We start from the raw sequence: 18,185 nt of genomic DNA, 5'->3' as shown, positions 1-18,185 counted from the left end.
AATGGAAATCAAAACCACAATGAGATATCACCTCACACCTATTAAACTGGTATTATCAAAAAAGACGAAAAATTACAAGTGTTGGTGAGGATGTAGAGAAAAGAAAATGTGGTGAGAATGTAAACTGGTGCAGTCAAAATGGACAACAGTACGGAAGTTCCTCAAAAAAATTCAAAAACAGAACTACGAGACCATCCAAATTGCACTTCTGTGTATTTATCCAAAGAAAATAAAAACACAAAAATGAACTGCTGGGACCTAATCAAGATAAAAAGCTTCTGCACAGCAAAGGAAACAATCAGCAAAATTAAAAGGCAACCAACAGAATGAGAGAAGATATTTGCAAATGACACACCAGATAAAGGGTCAGTATCCAAAAATCTATAAAGAACTTATCAAACTCAACACCCAAAAACAAATAATCCAGTGAAGAAATGGGAAAAAGACATGAATAGACACTTCTCCAAATAAGACAAACAGATGGCTAACAGACACATGAAAAAATGCTCAACATCCCTCATCATCAGGGAAATACAAATCAAAACCACACCAAGATACCACCTCACACCTGTCAGAAGGGCTAAAATTAACAACTTAGGCAACAACAGATGTTGGTGAGGATGCGGAGAAAGAGGATCTCTTTTGCACTGCTGGTGGGAATGCAAACTGCTGCAGCCACTCTGGAAAACAGTATGGAGGTTCCTCAAAAAGTTAAAAATAGAATTACCCTATGACCCACGAATTGCACTACTAGGCATTTATCCAAAGGATACAGATATCCTCTTTCCAAGGGGCACATGTACCCCAATGTTTATAGCAGCACTATCAACAATAGCCAAAGTATGGAAAGAGCCCAAATGTCCATCGACAGATGAATGGATAAAGAAGATGTGGTATATATATGCAATGAAGTATTACTCAGCAATCAAAAAGAATGAAATCTTGCCATTTGCAACTATGTAGATGGAACTAGAGGGTATTATGCTAAGCGAAATAAGTCAGAGAAAGACAAATATCATATGATTTCACTCATATGAGGACTCTAAGATACAAAACAGATGAACATAAGGGAAAGGAAGTAAAAATAATATAAAAACAAAGAGGGGGACAAAATATAAGAGACTCTTAAATACAGAGAACAAACTGAGGGTTGCTGGAGGGGTTGTGGGAGGGGGGATGGGCTAAATGGGTAAGGTGCATTAAGGAAGACACTTGTTGGGATGAGCACTAGGTGTTATACATAGGGGATGAATCACTGGAATCTACTCCTGAAATCATTATTGCACTATATGCTAACTAACTGGGATGTAACTTAAAAAATAAATTAATTAATTGAAATTAAAAAACAAAAACAAAAACAGCAATTTGAAGAGATATATGCACCCCCACATTCACTGTAGCATTTTCACAATAGCCAAGATTACGAAAGCAACCTAAGTGTCCATCAATAGATGAATGGATAAAGATGTGGTGTGTATACACACGCACACACACACACACACAGAATATCACTTAACCATAAAGAATGAAATGTTGCCATCAAAGACAACATGTATGGACGTAGAGGGTATAATGCTAAGTGAAATAAGGCACACACAGAAAGACAAATACTGTATGATTTCACATATATCTAAAAAACAAAACAATCAAAACAAAAGAGAAACAGACTCATAGATACAGGACACAAACTGTTAATTACCAGAGGGGGACTGAATGGGTGTTGAGGGTGGGCAAAATAGGTGAAGGGGATTAAGAGGTACAAATTTCTAGTTATAAAATAAGTAAGTCATGGGGATATAATGTACAGCATAAGGAATATAATCAATAATATTGTAGTAACTTTGTATGGTGACAGACAGTAACCAGACTTACCATGGGGATAAAATATCAAGTCACTATGATGTACCCCTAAAACTAACAGAATATTTTATGTCTACTACATATTAGTTAAAAAAACAAACAGGAATCAAACCATGTCTTTCCCGTCCTTAAAAATTTTCAGTGGCTTCCCACTCTACTGCCAGGCCCTTTGTAACTGCATCCTGACCACCTATCTAATTAATCTCATTTGCCATCATTGTTCCACTCCCTCAACTTTAGCTAAACTCGCCTCCTTTCAATTCCTTAACTACACCAAGCTCTTTACTGCCTCAGAACTCTTATATCTGCCATCTGTTTAGTCTCAAATGCTCTTCCCCAGGGTTTCTCTGGCTGACTCTCATCCTTCAGTTCTTAACTTCCTTGCTGTTCCCATTGAAGGTAGTCATTCTTACCTCCTGACACTTTACGGCACTGATCTATTTATTTCCTTCATATCTTTTCATTTATTTACTTATTATTTATCTTCCCCACCAAGACCTTGAGGACAGGAATCTCATTTGCTTGGATCACTGCTATATCACCAGTACCCAGCACAGTGTATTTATAAGTCCTCTATAAACATCAGTTAAATAAATGAATTATATCACTGATCACTTTCTCATTCTACATTCTACTTAATTTCTCATGAAACCATACTTCCTGGTGTTCTACCGAATTCCCCAATTTACTCACCCTTTTTGCTTTGTTGGCAAAACAAACCAGTATTCTACCTATTTCATATGGAAAATGCTGCCCGCCATGGTTTTCAACTTAACCTAGTAATGAATCCAGCCACTTAAATGGCTTCAACCCCCAGAGCTAATACTCCAACCTTAGCCTTTCTGCTTTGCACTACTTGACCAATATTTCCAACTCCCTGAAGGATACCTCTCCTAGGATATATATCACCATCATGATTCCAAATACCTCATCTTTCCAATAACTTTCAGTGCTGCCCATGATACTACATTCTTCCAGTCTTTCCAACTAAAAACAATGTGATATACAGGAAAGCGAACAGACTTCAGGGCTCGCAAGACTGGGATCAAATCCCAGCTTTACAAGCTATTAGATGGTCACTTAACCATTCTGAGGCACAGTTTTTTAATCAGCAAAAAGATAACAGTCATGCTTAGGACTGTTATGAGAATTAGAAATAGCAAATAAAAAAACCTTGCATGATATCTAGCATATTGTAGTCTTTGAGTTAATTCCTCCAACAATGTCCACATCTGACCTCCTGCCAAACTATACTCATTTTTTCTTATAATAATCACAGTAATAATATTTATAACAGCAATAATAATAATTTACAATAATGTTTGTATTTATCCCTTTTATTCTGCCTTCACTCTAGTACTGGACCATAACAAACCATAATGCCTAATCTCACATTCTCCATCAATTTATCCTGTTTTACTCTAAGTCAGTATTTATTTCATCTAATAGTGCTTCAGTTTGAATAATTTCAATTGACTTGTCTTTGAGTTCACCAAACCATATCTAGTCTATCATTAATTTCATCCAATAAATTCTTAATTTTAGGTATTATATTTTTCAGTTCTAGAATGTCCATTAGGCCCTTTTTCCTCTACTGTGTGGTAAAAAAGTATAAAAGACATAAAATGTGCCATCTCAATCACTTTTAAGTGTACCACTCAGCAGTAATAATTACATTCACAATGTTGTGCAACCATCATCACTATGTATCTCCAAAACTTTTTCATGACCCCAAACAGAAATTCTTGTAACCATTAAGCAGTAACTCTGCTTCTCCTCTAAGCCACTAGTAACCTCTAATTAACTTTGTCTCTATTAGTTTGTCTATTCTAGATATTCATATAATCACACAATGTTTGTCCTTATGTGCCTGGCTTATTTCACTTAGCATAATTATGTTTCAAGGTTTGTCTATGTTGTAGCATGTCTCAGAACTTCATTCCTTTTTATGGCTGAACAATATTCCATTGTATGCGTATACCACCATTTTGTTTATCCATTCATCTGTTGATGGTCACTTAGGCTGTGTCCACCTTTCCAGAAACTGAGGTCTTAGTTAATATTTGCTTAGCTGAACTTTCTCCATTCTTCTTCTAGCAAACTTTCCATATTCGTGTGTTTCAGGTACCTCTTACAAACATTTGAGAACAAGACTTCATTTTTTAAATAAAACTCCAATATAATAATCTTTGTCTTTAAACTAGTGTTTGATCCACTTACACTGTGATACATTAAGATTTACTTATAACACTCTTAATCTGTGTTATGTTTTTCTATGCTCCTCACCCCTTTCTTATCTTCTGTTATCAAGGTTTTTGTTCTTTTTTAACCCCTCTACCAGTCTATAAGTTAATACTCAACTTATCTTTAAGAGGTTAACTCTTAAAATGTAACATACATTCTTTTTTCTTAAGATTTTATTATTTTGTAAGTTATCTCTGCACCCAATGTGGGGCTCAAACTTACAACCCTGAGATCAAGAGTCACATATTCTACTGACTTAGCTAGCCAGACTCCCCATATCATGCATTCCTAAGTCAAAAGTTTAACAGTATCTCTAATATTTCCTCCCTCTTCTCAATTAACAAAAGATCTTTGGGGCTCCTGGGTGGCTCAGTCGGTTAAGCATCCAACTTTGGCTCGGGTCATGATCTCACAGTTGATGAGTTTGAGCCCCACGTCAGGCTCTGTGCTGACATCTCAGAACCTAGAGCCTGTTTTCTCTCTCTGCCCCTGCCTCACTCATTTTCTCTCTCTCTCTCTCTCTCTCTCTCTCTCAAAAATTAAACATTAAAGAATTTAAAAAATAAATAAAAGATCTTCACCTATACTGACCTACCTCTTGACTTTCATGTCATTATTGACTGATATTTTAGCTCCACCTTGTTTTTATGCTGAATATTAGCCCTTATCATTACTAATAGGATTCATGCTTGTTTCGATTCACCCACATAGTTACCAATTTCCTTACTCAGAATTCCATTCCTTTTTGCATTTCATTCCCACCCTATGGTTTTCATTTTCCTTAAGTAGTTCCCTCAGTGAGAGACTACTGGTGATAAACTATTTTTATGTGGAAATACTTTATTTTACCCTAAATCAAAATGATGATCTAGCTAGATAGACAATTCTAGGTTCACAATTCTTTTCCACCAAGAGTGAAGAATCCTCTGGATTCCATCACTGCTGCTGCTGAGAAGTGAAACGTCAGTCTAACGGTTGTACTTTATGGATAATCAGACTTTTCATCCTGGTCATTAAGATCTTTTCAGCAGTGCCTGGGTAGCTCAGTCGGTTAAGCATCTGACTTCAGCTCAGGTAATGATCTCATGGTTCACGAGTTCAACCCCCACGTTGGGCTCTGTGCTGACAGCTCACAGCCTGGAGCCTACTTGGGATTCTGTGTCTCCCTCTCTTTCTGCCCTTCTCCTACTGACACTCTGTCTCTTTCTCTCTCAAAAATAAACATTAAAAAAAATTTGTAATAAAATATCTTTTCACTTGTGGGGTTCTGCAGGTGTCTACATGTACAATTGGGGTAGTGGGGGAAGGGGCACTCAGCATTCATTAAACATTGATTCTTAAGATTCATGTCTTTCATTAATCTAAAAAATTCTTAGCCATCATCTCTTTGAATATTGCCTATCCCTCATTCTCTCCTTCTTGAACTCCTATTAGATGACTAGATACATGTCAGAATTTCTCATTCCATTCTCCATGTCTTTAAACCTCTCTTTTATATTTTCTTTGTCCTTTGTGCTACCTTCTGGAAATTTCCTCAGATCTATCCAGTTTAGGGACAGGAAATTTTTTCAGTAAAGAGCCAGAAAGTAAATATATTAGGGTTTGGGAGCCACATACAGTCTACATAAATAGAATGTTTTCTTTAGTCTTTTTTTTTTTTTTTAACAATCCTTTAAAAGCATAAAAACTACTCTTACCAGGGCACCTGCGTAGCTCAGTCAGTTAAGCATTTGACCAGCTCAGGTCATGATCTCATAGTTTGTGGGTTCAAGCCTCACATTGGGCTCTGAGCTCAGAGCCTGGAGCCTGCTCCGGATTGTTTGTTTGCGTGCGTGCGTGTGTGTGTGTGTGTGTGTGTGTGTGTGTGTGTGAGACAGACAGTGTCTCTGGCCCTCCCCTGTTTGTGTTCACTCTTCTCTCTCTCAAAAATAAATAAATATTAAAAAAAAAATTCTTGCCATGCAGGCTATACAAAAACAAGCCACAACTCAGATTCACCCAATAAGCTATGGTTTGCCAAATTCTGATCTAGCTCATTAATTCTCTCTTCTGTTTCTAAGCTGCTGTTTATCCTACCCACTGGGTTTAAATTTTACATTTTCAGAAATTCTACTAGTTTCTTTTTCAAGTGGCCTCATGTTTATGATAGCACCTATTCTTTATATTTTCTATTCCTTCCCTACATGTGTTTAATTTGTTCTATCTGCTAATTCTTGCTTTTAGAGGAATAATGGACTGTTTCTTCACGTGCTTTATAATTCTATATTAAGTTCATTTTTGGTAGTGTTTTATTTCTGGGAATTACATGTGTTCTGGGTTGAGGATATGCCCCTCTAGAACAGTTTCTGTTTTCCAAATACCTCTGTCATATCATCAGCCTTAAACCATTTTTTTTAATGTCAATTCTCAATCTGGAGATTCTCCCAGACCCCACATGTACTGTAAATTCAAACATAATACCGACATGAAGGGGAAAGTCATGGTCTTGAGTTCTCAGCACTCCCCTCCCCAACAAATCCAGGATCCAGACTAACAGAGACATCTGTGTATGCTCACAGGCACATTTTTTCTAGTCTATCTACTCCTTAAGTGAATGTTCAGCCCTTTGAATATACTCTTATCTACTGTCTCAATTCTAACACGCACAGGCCTAAGGGTTTTTCTCTGGTCTCTATGGAAACTAAAATGCAAGTTACTAAGACTAGCAAACACTCTAAGGGAATATAACATCAAATTGCACACCACATGCTTTTTCAATCCCCATCCTTGCCTGCTCCTACCACACTTTTTTATTTTAATGAGGATTGTTACCTTTTTTTCTGGAGAGTACAATACGCATTTTGTGGCAGCAGGCGCGTTACATTTATCTGGTCTGCTATTTTGTCAAAACCAGAGACCTCTTCCAGTCTTTTCTCTATGCATGAATAAATATGCATACAAAAACATATTAAACATGTATATTCCTTTTGTAATTTGATTTTTTTCCCTGACATCAAGAACAGTCTAATGTCCCACATCATTAGACATTTTACTACATGATCATTAATAGCGGAAACCTCTATAACAAGGTTTGCTCTACCTATCCACCTTATTTAAACTATTCCACATACATTCAAATCATGACTCTTTTGAGCGCTCCTGTAATGTAAAGAATGAGTCAGCTCAAGTTGTGGCTCTTTCTCCAATCTTCTCCATCTCTCCTCCCCAACAGACACACTAACAGACACTTGGATTGGCATTCTTTCTCTTTTCCACTTACCCATTTATTCTTTGGGGACATTTTTTTTAATGTTTATTTATTTTGAGAGAAAGTGAGAAAAAGCCAGTGGGAGAGGGGTAGAGGACAGAGAGAAAGAGTGAGCAAGTGAGAGAGTGAGAGAGAACTCGTAGCAGGCTCCACATTATCAGCACAGAGTGGGGCCATTTTAAAGACTGACTTCTTTCATAAATCTTTCTCCAACTACACTTGATTTCTCAAGTCTCTAAACACCCACTTTCAGAGGATTCAGAACTTAATCAACTGTTCATTAGATTTATTTATTTCTTGCCAGCTAGATTAAAACTCCTTCTACAAAGAAACTACTTTTCTCACCACTTTTGAAATCCCCCCACAGAACACTACAAAGTTCTGGGTATCTAATCATTGCTCAATGAATAATGATACCAGTTGAAAGTCTTAATTTACATTTTCATTCTACATCAAGTTTAAGATTTAGAGACTAGGTAGTCTTGATTCAAGGAAAATAAAATATTGTAAAATAAAAAGAGAACTTCACAGCTAGGAGGAAGCTTGAAGGCCACCTGGACTTGCAGCCATACCATCTGTCTCAGGACTCCACAAAGCTTTGATAATTTAGGAATGTTATATAATTTCCTCCTTAAAGTGATGTTGAAAATCCCCAGGGCGCCTGGGTGACTTAGTCAGTTAAGCATCTGACTTTGGCTTAGGTCATGATCACATGATTCATGAGTTCGAGCTCCATGTCAAGCTCTGTGCTGACAGCTCAGAGCCTGGAGCCTGCTTCAGATTCTGTGTCTCCCTCTCTCTCTGCCCCTCCCATGCTCGTGCTCTGTCTCTCTCTCTCTCTCTCTCTCTCAAAAATAAACATTAAAAAAAGAAAGAAAGAAAATCCCTACCTACTTCCAGGGTTCAATAACATATTATACACAAAAAATATTCATGGGGCTCAGCTAAAGCAGTGCTCAAAAGAAAATGTATTCATGGAGTGCCCACATTAGAAAAGAGGTAAAGTCTTACACATTTCAGAAAAGAGGTAAAGCCTTAAGTCAATAACCTAGGCTCCTACTTCAAAAACCTAGAAAAATTGGGGCGCCTGGGTGGCGCAGTCGGTTGAGTGTCCGATTTCAGCCAGGTCACGATCTCGCGGTTCGTGAGTTCGAGCCCCGCGTCAGGCTCTGGGCTGATGGCTCAGAGCCTGGAGCCTGTTTCCGATTCTGTGTCTCCCTCTCTCTCTGCCCCTCCCCTGTTCATGCTCTGTCTCTCTCTGTCGCAAAAATAAATAAAAACGTGGAAAAAAAAATTTTTTTTTAAAAATAAAAAAAAAAACCTAGAAAAATGGGCTCCTGGGTGTCTCAGTCAGGTAAAGCATCTAACTCTTGGTTTCAGCCCAGGTCATGATCTCACAGTTTCTTGAGTTCGAGCCCCACATCGGGCTCCATGCTGACAGTGCAGAGCCTGCTTGGGGTTCTCTCTCCCTCTGTCTGCCCCTTGCCGACTTGTGCTGTCTCTCTCTCAAAATAAATAAATAAACAGGGAAAAAAAAGAACCTAGAAAAAGAACAAAATAAACACAAAGTAAACAGGAAGGAAAGAGCAGACCAATAAAAAAAACAGAAAAACAAAAACAAAGTATCAATTTAAAAACGAAGTTTGTCAAGAGTTTTGAAAAACCTGCAAGACTGACAAAAAAAGAAAAGTTGCAAATTCCAACGTCAAGAATGAAACAGGATCACTACAGTCCCTGCAGGCATCAAAAAGATAGTAAGGAAGACTGAAATAACGTATTATACACAAAAAATATTTGTGGGACTCAGCTAACGCAGTGCATCTACACATGTAAATTTGACAGCTTAGATGAAATGAAATAACATTTGAAATAATTAATTCTATAAATAAGTCAACTTTGTAATTTTAACCCCTCCCCACAGAGAAATCTCCAGCCCATGATATAATCTCTACCACAGGGAATACTTCTCAGTTTATTTCATAAAGGTAGCATTACCCTGATACCAAAACCAGACAAAAACCACCAAAAAAGAAAGCTACAAATATCTCTCATGAATACAGGGATGAAAAAACTTAACATTAGTGAACAGAATTCAGTAATATATACAAAAGAATTATGTTGCATTTAAGTATGGAAGTATTATTTTCATATAATCTTATCCAGAAGCATGAAAATCCATCCATTTATTCACATCTTCTTTTATTTCTTCCATCAAAATGTTTTGTCATTTTTCTCACACACACCTCTTATCTCATACTAAGTTAATTTGTATTTTATACTTTTTTAGTCATCTGCTCTCTTGGTTCTCCATGCCAACAGCTCTTTCTCTGACTCCTTTCACCACTTTTAAAGACAATGGTTCTTCACCAGTTCATCCTTTGTCCGAGAGCTCACCAATTAGCTTCAATTAGCCCCCTCAACCAGATGACTCTAAATTTACCTAACCTTGACCTCCTCCTGATATCTCCCTTTCCATGGTCAGCAACACAGACATCCACACCTTAATGTTCCAATGGTAATAAGAGTACATCTATGATTATAAGGAAGTTACAGTAGTTAAGTTTCTTCTTGTAGCAAAGAGAAAGAAAAAATTCTAAATACTTGTACACGGTGATTTACCATTCAGATCATGGCTGGCTGATGCCCTAACTTTCTAATCTTCCTCTAATCAAAACATTTTGCTGATTAAAATACAAAGTAGAATTCTTCATCCACTATCCACTTGCTTGAGGGCTTGAAACAAGTTCCATTCCTGTTAAGTAGAAATATGAAAAACTCAATTCAAAAGTCCAAGAGGTTTACAGTTCCAATTCAGAATTTTGCATGCACTTGTATTCCCCCCTCATCTTCCTCATATCAATGCTCTCTGTTATCACCTTTTCTTTGCAGCAGTCTTCTCTTGTAACATTCCTTTTCACAACTGGCAAACTCTTATTATCAGCAGGAATGTTACCTGTGATCAGGAGTTGGCTTTCAAGGGTCTGATGATACAACAACCATCCTACTGAATGGACTTTTCTTCTTTTAAAACTAAAATACTCTGGGGGCTCCTGAGTGGCTTGGTCAGTTAAGCATCCAACTCTTGATTTAGGCTCAGGTCATGATCTCACGGTTTGTGGATTTGAGCCCCTCATCAGGCTCTGCACTGACAGGGCAGGGCCTGCTTGGAATTTCTCTCTTTCTTTCTCCTTCTCTCTCCAACCCTCCCCAGCTCGTGCGCTCTCTCTCTCTCAAAATAAATAAAAATTTTTAAAAAATAAAATATTTGGGGGTTGCCTGGATGGCTAAGTCGTTTAAACACCCAACTCTTGGGTTTCCACTCAGGTCATGGTCTCACAGTTGGGAGATCAAGCCCTGTAACAGGCTCCGTGCTGACCATGGAGCCTGCTTAAGAGTCCCTCTCCCTCTTCCCCTCCTCCACTTGTGTTCACATGCCCTCTCTCAAAAAAAATTTTTTTAGGGGCGCCTGGGTGGCGCAGTTGGTTAAGCGTCCGACTTCAGCCAGGTCACGATCTCGCGGTCCGGGAGTTCGAGCCCCGCGTCAGGCTCTGGGCTGATGGCTCAGAGCCTGGAGCCTGTTTCCGATTCTGTGTCTCCCTCTCTCTCTGCCCCTCCCCCATTCATGCTCTGTCTCTCTCTGTCCCAAAAATAAATAAACGTTGAAAAAAAAATTTAAAAAAAAAATTTTTTTTAAAAACCACTAAAATACTTTGATATTTAAACTCTTTATCATGGATGTGGGATGTCTGTTTATTCAGGTCTTCTCTTATGCCTTTTAATAAACTTATATAATTTTCTTCATATCAAAAACAAAAATAACCTATACTAAAGTAAAACACACAGGGGAAGAGAAAAAAATTAGAAGGGAGGAAAGAAGGGAATGGCTGGTTCCATTTGGGCTGCCATCATGTATCACATCTGAAAGGTATGAAGAGTGAATGGGGCAAGAACAGGAAGAAGCTCAACACTATAAGACATTCCCAAATGAAACTTTCAACTGACTTTAATATTGTCAGTAATTATAATAGCTAACAGTTATTGAAAGTTTACTGTTCCTGGTTAAACTGATTATACTTCTAAACATACTTAGTTAATCTACACAACAATCCTATGAAACAGGTACTACTCTAATTCTCACATGAGGAAACCAAAGAACAGAGGTTAGGTAATTTGCCTAAGACCATCCATACTAAATAAAGCTTAGCTTCAAATCAAACTCTTAGAGTTGCTTTGATTTGAGGGTTCATTTTAGAGTTGCTCACACTATTAATCCCTTAACCATTAATGGTGAATTGCCTGTGACATTAACTCAAGGAACATAGTGCACATGCATACCATGCATAAATTATTTTAAAATTATCCATATTACTATTGCTCCACTGTAACCATGGATAATAATTATAATTAAAACACAGTAATACTACTTCAGAACCAAAAGCTAACACTCTATTCATATTTGAAGTATTTATCTGCTAAACAAAGACAATAATATGCTCAGCAAAATACCTTTGCTGGTGTAACCTATGACTTACCTGTGTATCTGTGGATGCAGTGCTACCTTTTTTTTTTTTTTAAGTCAAAATTGGCCCATCAAGGAGGCAGCATCTCATTTCAACCCAGGTGCAGGTTCTACAGAACTGTTTGTACATTGCTGCTGTTATTGCCACTAGGCCTTCAAATTAGGTAAACACAGTTCTGTACAGGAAATCATTTCAGTAAGGTTGTTGAAAGCAATATTTCAGAGGTTTTGTTTTGTTTTTAAATACCAACAACCCAAAAGAACATCATTTCCTGATTTCCTACTAAACACAGGCATGACTAACAGCCTGTTATGGCAAGGTAGTGCCTCGTTCAAAAATCAGGAAGTATTTTAAAAAGCACTAAAACAATTCCCCGATACTAGTACTACTGTTAAGATTCTGACTACTCTTGTCTGTTGTTCAAAACAACATAAGGCACTTTCCAGAGAAGCTAACTGTAAATAAAGCATAATTGGTAAGAACTGCACATAGGCACTTCACAAGATAAAGGAGATAGAGGCCATGGGTATTTTTTTCCCCACTATGATTTTTTTTAAGCTTTTATTTAAATTCCAGTTAGTTAACATTCAGTGTAATACTAGTTTCAGATGTACAACATACTGATTCAACACTTCCATGCAACACCCAGCACCCATCACAGGTGCCCTCTTTAATCCCCATCACCTATTTAACCCCTCCCCCCACCCACGTCCCTTCTGGTAAACATCAGTTTGTTCTCTACAGTTAAGAGTCTGTTTCTCAGTGTGCCTTTTTTTCGCCTTTGCTTGTTTGCTTTCTTAAATTCCAATATGAGTGAAATCGTATGCAAAGTATTTGTCTTTCTCTGACTTATTTCACTTAACATAATACTCTCTAGCTCCATCCATGTTGCTGCAAATGGCAAGGTTTCGTTCTTTTGATGGCTGAGTAATATTCCACTGTATACGTATATATCACCTCTTCTTTATCCATTAATCAGTCGATAGACACTTGGGCTATTTCTATAATTTGGCTATTGTAGACAATGCTATTTATAAAACACTGGGGAGCATGCAGCCTTTTGAATTGTATTTTCGTATTCTTTGGATAAATACTTAGTGCAACTACTAAATTATAGGGTGATTCTATTTTTCTGAGGAACCTCCACACTGTTTTCCTCAGGGGCTGCACCAGTTTGCATTCCCACCAACAGTGCACGTGGGTTCCCCTTTCTCCTCACCAACATCAGCTGTTTCCTGTATTAATTTTAGCCATTCTGACAGGTGTGAGATGATATCTCGTAGTTTTGATCTGCTTTTCCTGATGATGAGTGATGTTGAGTATCTTTTCATGTGTTAGCTATCTGTATGTCTTCTTTGGAAAAAATGTCTATTCATGTCTTCTGCCCATTTCTTAACTGGATTGTTTTTTGAGTGTTGAGTTTGATAAGTTCTTTATAGATTTTGGATACCAACCTTTTATCGGATGTCATTTGCAAATATCTTCTTCATTCTGAAGGTTGCCTTTAATTTTATTGCTGTGGTTTCTTTTGCTGTGCAGAAGCTTTTTATTTGGATGTAGTCCCAATAGTTCATTTTTGCTTTTATTTCCCTTGCCTCAGGAGACATATCTAGGAAAATGCCGCTATAGCCAACAAAGGCTGCTGCCTGTGTTCTTCTCTAGGATTTTTACTGTTTCAGATCTCACATTTAAGTCATTAACCCATTTTGAATTTGTTTTTGTGTTTGGTATAAGGAAGTGGTCCAGTTTCACTTTTTGCATGTAGCTAACCAAACGTGTTTGGTGTTTTCCCAACACCATTTGTTGAAGAGACTGTCTTTTTCCCACAGATATTCTTTCCTGCTTTGTCGATTAGTTGACCATATAGTTGTGGGTTCATTTCTGGGTTTTCTATTCTGTTTCACTGATCTGTGTCTATTTTTGTGCCAATGCCATACTGTTCTGATCACTACAGATTTGTAATATAACTTGAGGTCTGGAACTGTGATGTCTCCAGCTTTGCTCTTTCAAAGTTACTTTGGCTATGTGGTGTCTTTTCTGGTTCCATACAAATTTTAGGTTTGTTCTAGCTGTGAAAAATGCTGTTGGTATTCTCATAGGGATTGCATTAAATGTGTAGATTGCTTTGGGTAGTATGCACATTTTAACATTTGTTCTTCCAATCCACGAGCATGGAATGTCTTTCCATTTCTTTGTGTCATCTTGAATTTCTTTCATCAGGGTTCTATAGTTTTTCAGAGTACAGGTCTTTTACCTCTTTGGTTAGGTTTATTCCTAGGTATCTTATTGTTTTTGGTGCAACTGTTTTGTTTTCTTAGTTTCTCTTTCTGCTGCTTCGTTATTGGTATATAGAAATGCAACAGATTTCTGTACATTGATTTTGTAGCCTGCAACTTTACTGAATTCATGTATCAGTTCTAGCAGTTTTTTGAGCCATGTGTTTTTCACAATACAACAACCACAGTAGCTTATTTATTGGATAAACTCAACCTGGGTATAAAACAATGAAAATAGAAAGTTGTCACCAATTAAAAGCCAAAGTAAGAAAAATTAACATACTGAGTTGGGACTCAAGATTACAATATAATCACAAACTTAACCACAGTGAAGCCACCTTTATTATAGGGCTGTTAGAGAACAACAAGTATTCTTTGGGCTCAAGAGCAGATTTCTAAGGCCAAAGATGTTCCACAAATATCACTCGCAAACAAATCAAGGTATTAACAAGTAAACAAAAATTATTGATTAACCCAGGTCACCTGTTTAGTCAGCAATAAACCTGAAACCAGAACTCTCAACTCCTAACATAAGTCTTCAATTTGAAAATTATGCCATTTCCTATATGTTTCCCTTCCCACCAGTTTCATAACGTCCCACTAACCAAAAGCATATTGCCTCACCAGTCAGTTTTTAACTAAGGTTACAAATCAGATTCACAACTCACTCAAGAATTTTTTCAAATGATAAACTGCGGCCCTGCCTACATTAACTGAATCAGAACTCCAAAGTGTGGGCCAAGGATCCTGTGGTTTGACAAAACTCCCAGGTGATTTTAACACAGGACACACAACTCTAACTCAAAACCACTGGACTAACAAAGAATTAATGACAACTCCCATTCAGATTGATGACATCTGAATCAATGTAATTAGACACAACTAAGGAAGGCCAACAGCAATACACCTTATTCAAGTAAGAATTCTACAGACTACACCTTTGGAAGACATGGAAGGTAGAGGAGGCTTTTCACTTGTTGTAACTATATTTATTTATATTTACAATGTACTCCAGATAACACACTTTACACATATTATCTCATTCCATCCTCATGTCCACCATCTGTGGGTATTATTTCTTCTTTACTGATAAAGGAGTATGAATCACTGATGTTAGGTAGCTTGTTCAAGGCCATACAGCAAATAAGTGGAAGAGCCCAGATACAAATCCAGGTCGATCTGTTCTATACCATGCTACTCACATGTCTACTATTTGCTTACTTAACACTCATTTTTGTCATCATTCATTTTTACAAAAAGCATGTATTAGTTTTATAAAGAAAAATATTACCTTACTGCCATCACTTTAAAGTACACCATGCTAGATTTTTCAAAAAATAATGTGACAATTCACTTTTCTGGAAAAAATAAATTCAAATTCCTGTATGACAAACCAAATCTAAAAATAAGTCCCAGATGGATTCAAGAGGTAATTGTAATAAATGAAACCATAAAAAGAACAAAAGGAATACACGTAATATCATCTCAAGGTGAGTACAGCCACTACTACAGGAATTCAAAGAAGAACATTATCTGTAAAAGTTCAACAGATTTGACTACATAAGTCTCAAAAGATTCTATATATTTACTTTTTTAAAAGTTGAGATTCAATGAAAAGACTGGGGAAAATATTTGCAATATGACATTAATAGAAGTAAAGGCAATACAACTTGAGTGGTCAAGGGAAATAAACAGGAAATTACATGCATACCTCATTTTATTTTGCTTCATTTAATTGCACTTCACAATACTGTGTTCTTTATAAGTTCAAAGCCTGTGGCAACCTGAGTCAAGCAAGTTTATCTTCCATTTTTCCAACAGTTGCTTACTTCGTGTCTCTATGTCATATTTTGGTAATTCTCACAATATTTCAATCTTTTTCATCATTATTTTATTTGTTAGGGTGATCTGTAATCAGTGATCTTTGATGTTACTATTGTAATTACTTCGGGGCCCCACCAACCGTGCCCATCTAAGATAGCAAACTTAATAGATAACTGTTGTGTGTGTGTGTTCTGACTGCTTCACCGATGCTATTCCCCTGTATCTCTCCCTCTCCTCAGGTGTCCCTATTCCCTGACACACAACAATATGGAAATGAGGCCAGTTAGTAACCAGACAATGGCCTGTAAGTGTTCAAGTTATAGGAAGAGTCACATGTCTCTCACTTTAAATCAAAAGCTGGGAATGATTAAGCTTAGTAAGGAAGGCATGTTGAAAGCCACAAGGCCAAAACCTAGGGCTCTCATGCCAAACAGCCAAGTTGTGAATGCAAAGGAAAAATTCTTGAAGGAAATTAAAAATGTTCACACAAATGGTAAGAAAGCAAAATAGCCTTGTTGCTAATATGAAGCAAGTGGTGTGGACAAAAGATCAAACCAGCATAACATTCTGTTAAACCAAAGCCTAATCCAGGGCAAGGCCCTAAAGGTTTTCAATTCTGTGAAGGCTGAGAGATAAGGAAGCTGCAGAAGAAAAGCCTGAAACTAGCAGAGGTTGGTTCAAGAGGTTTGAGGAAATAAGCCATCTCTGTAACATCAAAGTGCAAGGTAAAGCAGCAAGTGCTGCTGTAGAAGCTGCAGCAAGTTATCCAGATGATCTAAGATAATTAATGAAGGTGGCTAAGCTAACCTAATTTTTAATATAGATGAAACAGCTTTCTATCGAAAGAAGATGCCATCAAGGACTACCATAGCTAGAGAGGAGAAGACAATGCCTGGCTTCAAAGCTTTTTAAAGGATAGACTCTGCTGTTAGGGGCTAATGCAGCTAAGTTGAAGCCAATGCTCATTTATCACTGTGAAAATTCTAGGGTCCTTAATTATGATAAATTTACTCTGCCCGTGCTCTATAAATGGAACAAACCCTGGATGACAGCACATCTGTTTACAACACGGTTTACTGAATATTCTAAGCCCGTGTTGAGACCTACTGCTCAGAAAAAAAAGATTTCTTTCAAAATATTACTGCTCACTTACAGTGCACCTGGTCACTCATGACCAACAGTTTGATAGAGATGAACAATAAGATTTATGTTGTTTTCATGCCTGCTAACACAACATCCATTCAGTAGCTCATAGATCAAGGAAGCACTTCAACTTCCAAGTCATATTATTTAAAAAATACATGTTGTGGGGCACCTGTGACAGTTAAGTGTCTGACTCTTGATCTCAGCTCAGGTCATGATCTCACGGTTTGTGGGTTCGAGCCTCGAATCAGGCTATGCACTGATGGCACAGAGCCTGCTTGGGATTCTGTCTCCCCTTCTCTCTGCCTTTCCCCCACTTGTGTGTGCTAAGAAAGAAAACTAAAAAAAATAAAAGAAAAAAGAAATATATGTTGTAAGCCTTACAGCTCCCACAGACAGGGATTCTTCTGATGGATCTAGGCAAAGTAAATTAAAAACCTTCTGAAAAGGAATCACCATTCCAGATACCATTAAGAATATTTGTGATTCATGGGAAGAGGTCAAAATATCAACATAAACAGAATTTTGGAGAAATCTGATTGTAACTTTCATGGATGACTTTGAGGGGTTCAGGACTTCAGCAGAGGAAGTAACTGCACATGTGGTGGAAACAGCAAGAGAACAAGAACAAGGAGTGGAACCTGAAAGAGGCTGGGCTCTGGCCCCACGATTCAGGTTCACAGGGTCTGGCATAAGCCCTGGAATCTACAGATTTAAAAGGTGATTCTTGGGGCTCCTGAGTGGCTCAGTCAGTTGAGCATCTGACTCTTGATTTCGGCTCAGGTCATGATCCCAGGGTCTGTGGGATCGAGTCCCATGTCAGGCTCTGTGCCAGGTGTGGAGCCGGCTTGAGATTCTCTATCCCTCCCTCTCTGTCTCTCAAAAAAAAAAAAAAAAAGAAGTGGAGCCTAACAACTGAAGTTACGACTGACTTGCTGCAATCTCGTGATAATGAACAGATGAGCAATTGCTTCTTACAGATGAGCAAAGAAAGTGGTTTCTTGAGATGGAATCTACTCCCAGTGAAGATGCTGGGAAAGCTGTAGAAATGACAACAAAGGGGTTAGAACA

The 18,185-nt window shown here is 37.6% G+C and overlaps 1 protein-coding gene across 6 annotated transcripts in view; it reads right to left on the bottom strand.

The window, feature by feature from the left end:
• The window catches only part of EXTL3 (exostosin like glycosyltransferase 3), a 132,376-nt gene that overhangs the window by 53,132 nt on the left and 61,059 nt on the right, over positions 1 to 18,185 (bottom strand). The window contains exon 1 of one of the 6 annotated variants that reach the window (XM_086703787.1): positions 9,971 to 10,762. The exons of the other annotated variants lie outside the window; for them this stretch is intronic. The gene's annotated coding sequence lies outside the window, so the exon portion shown is untranslated. Of the gene's footprint in view, positions 1 to 9,970; positions 10,763 to 18,185 lie in introns of those variants that run through there. 6 annotated transcript variants of the gene reach the window in all.

Source organism: Puma concolor, chromosome B1 (assembly GCF_028749965.1).
Source record: "Puma concolor isolate L17-30 chromosome B1, mPumCon1.1.hap2, whole genome shotgun sequence".
Taxonomy (NCBI): domain Eukaryota; kingdom Metazoa; phylum Chordata; class Mammalia; order Carnivora; family Felidae; genus Puma; species Puma concolor.
Note: the sequence above shows the minus strand (reverse complement) of the source record. Positions and strands in the feature narration are given on the sequence as shown.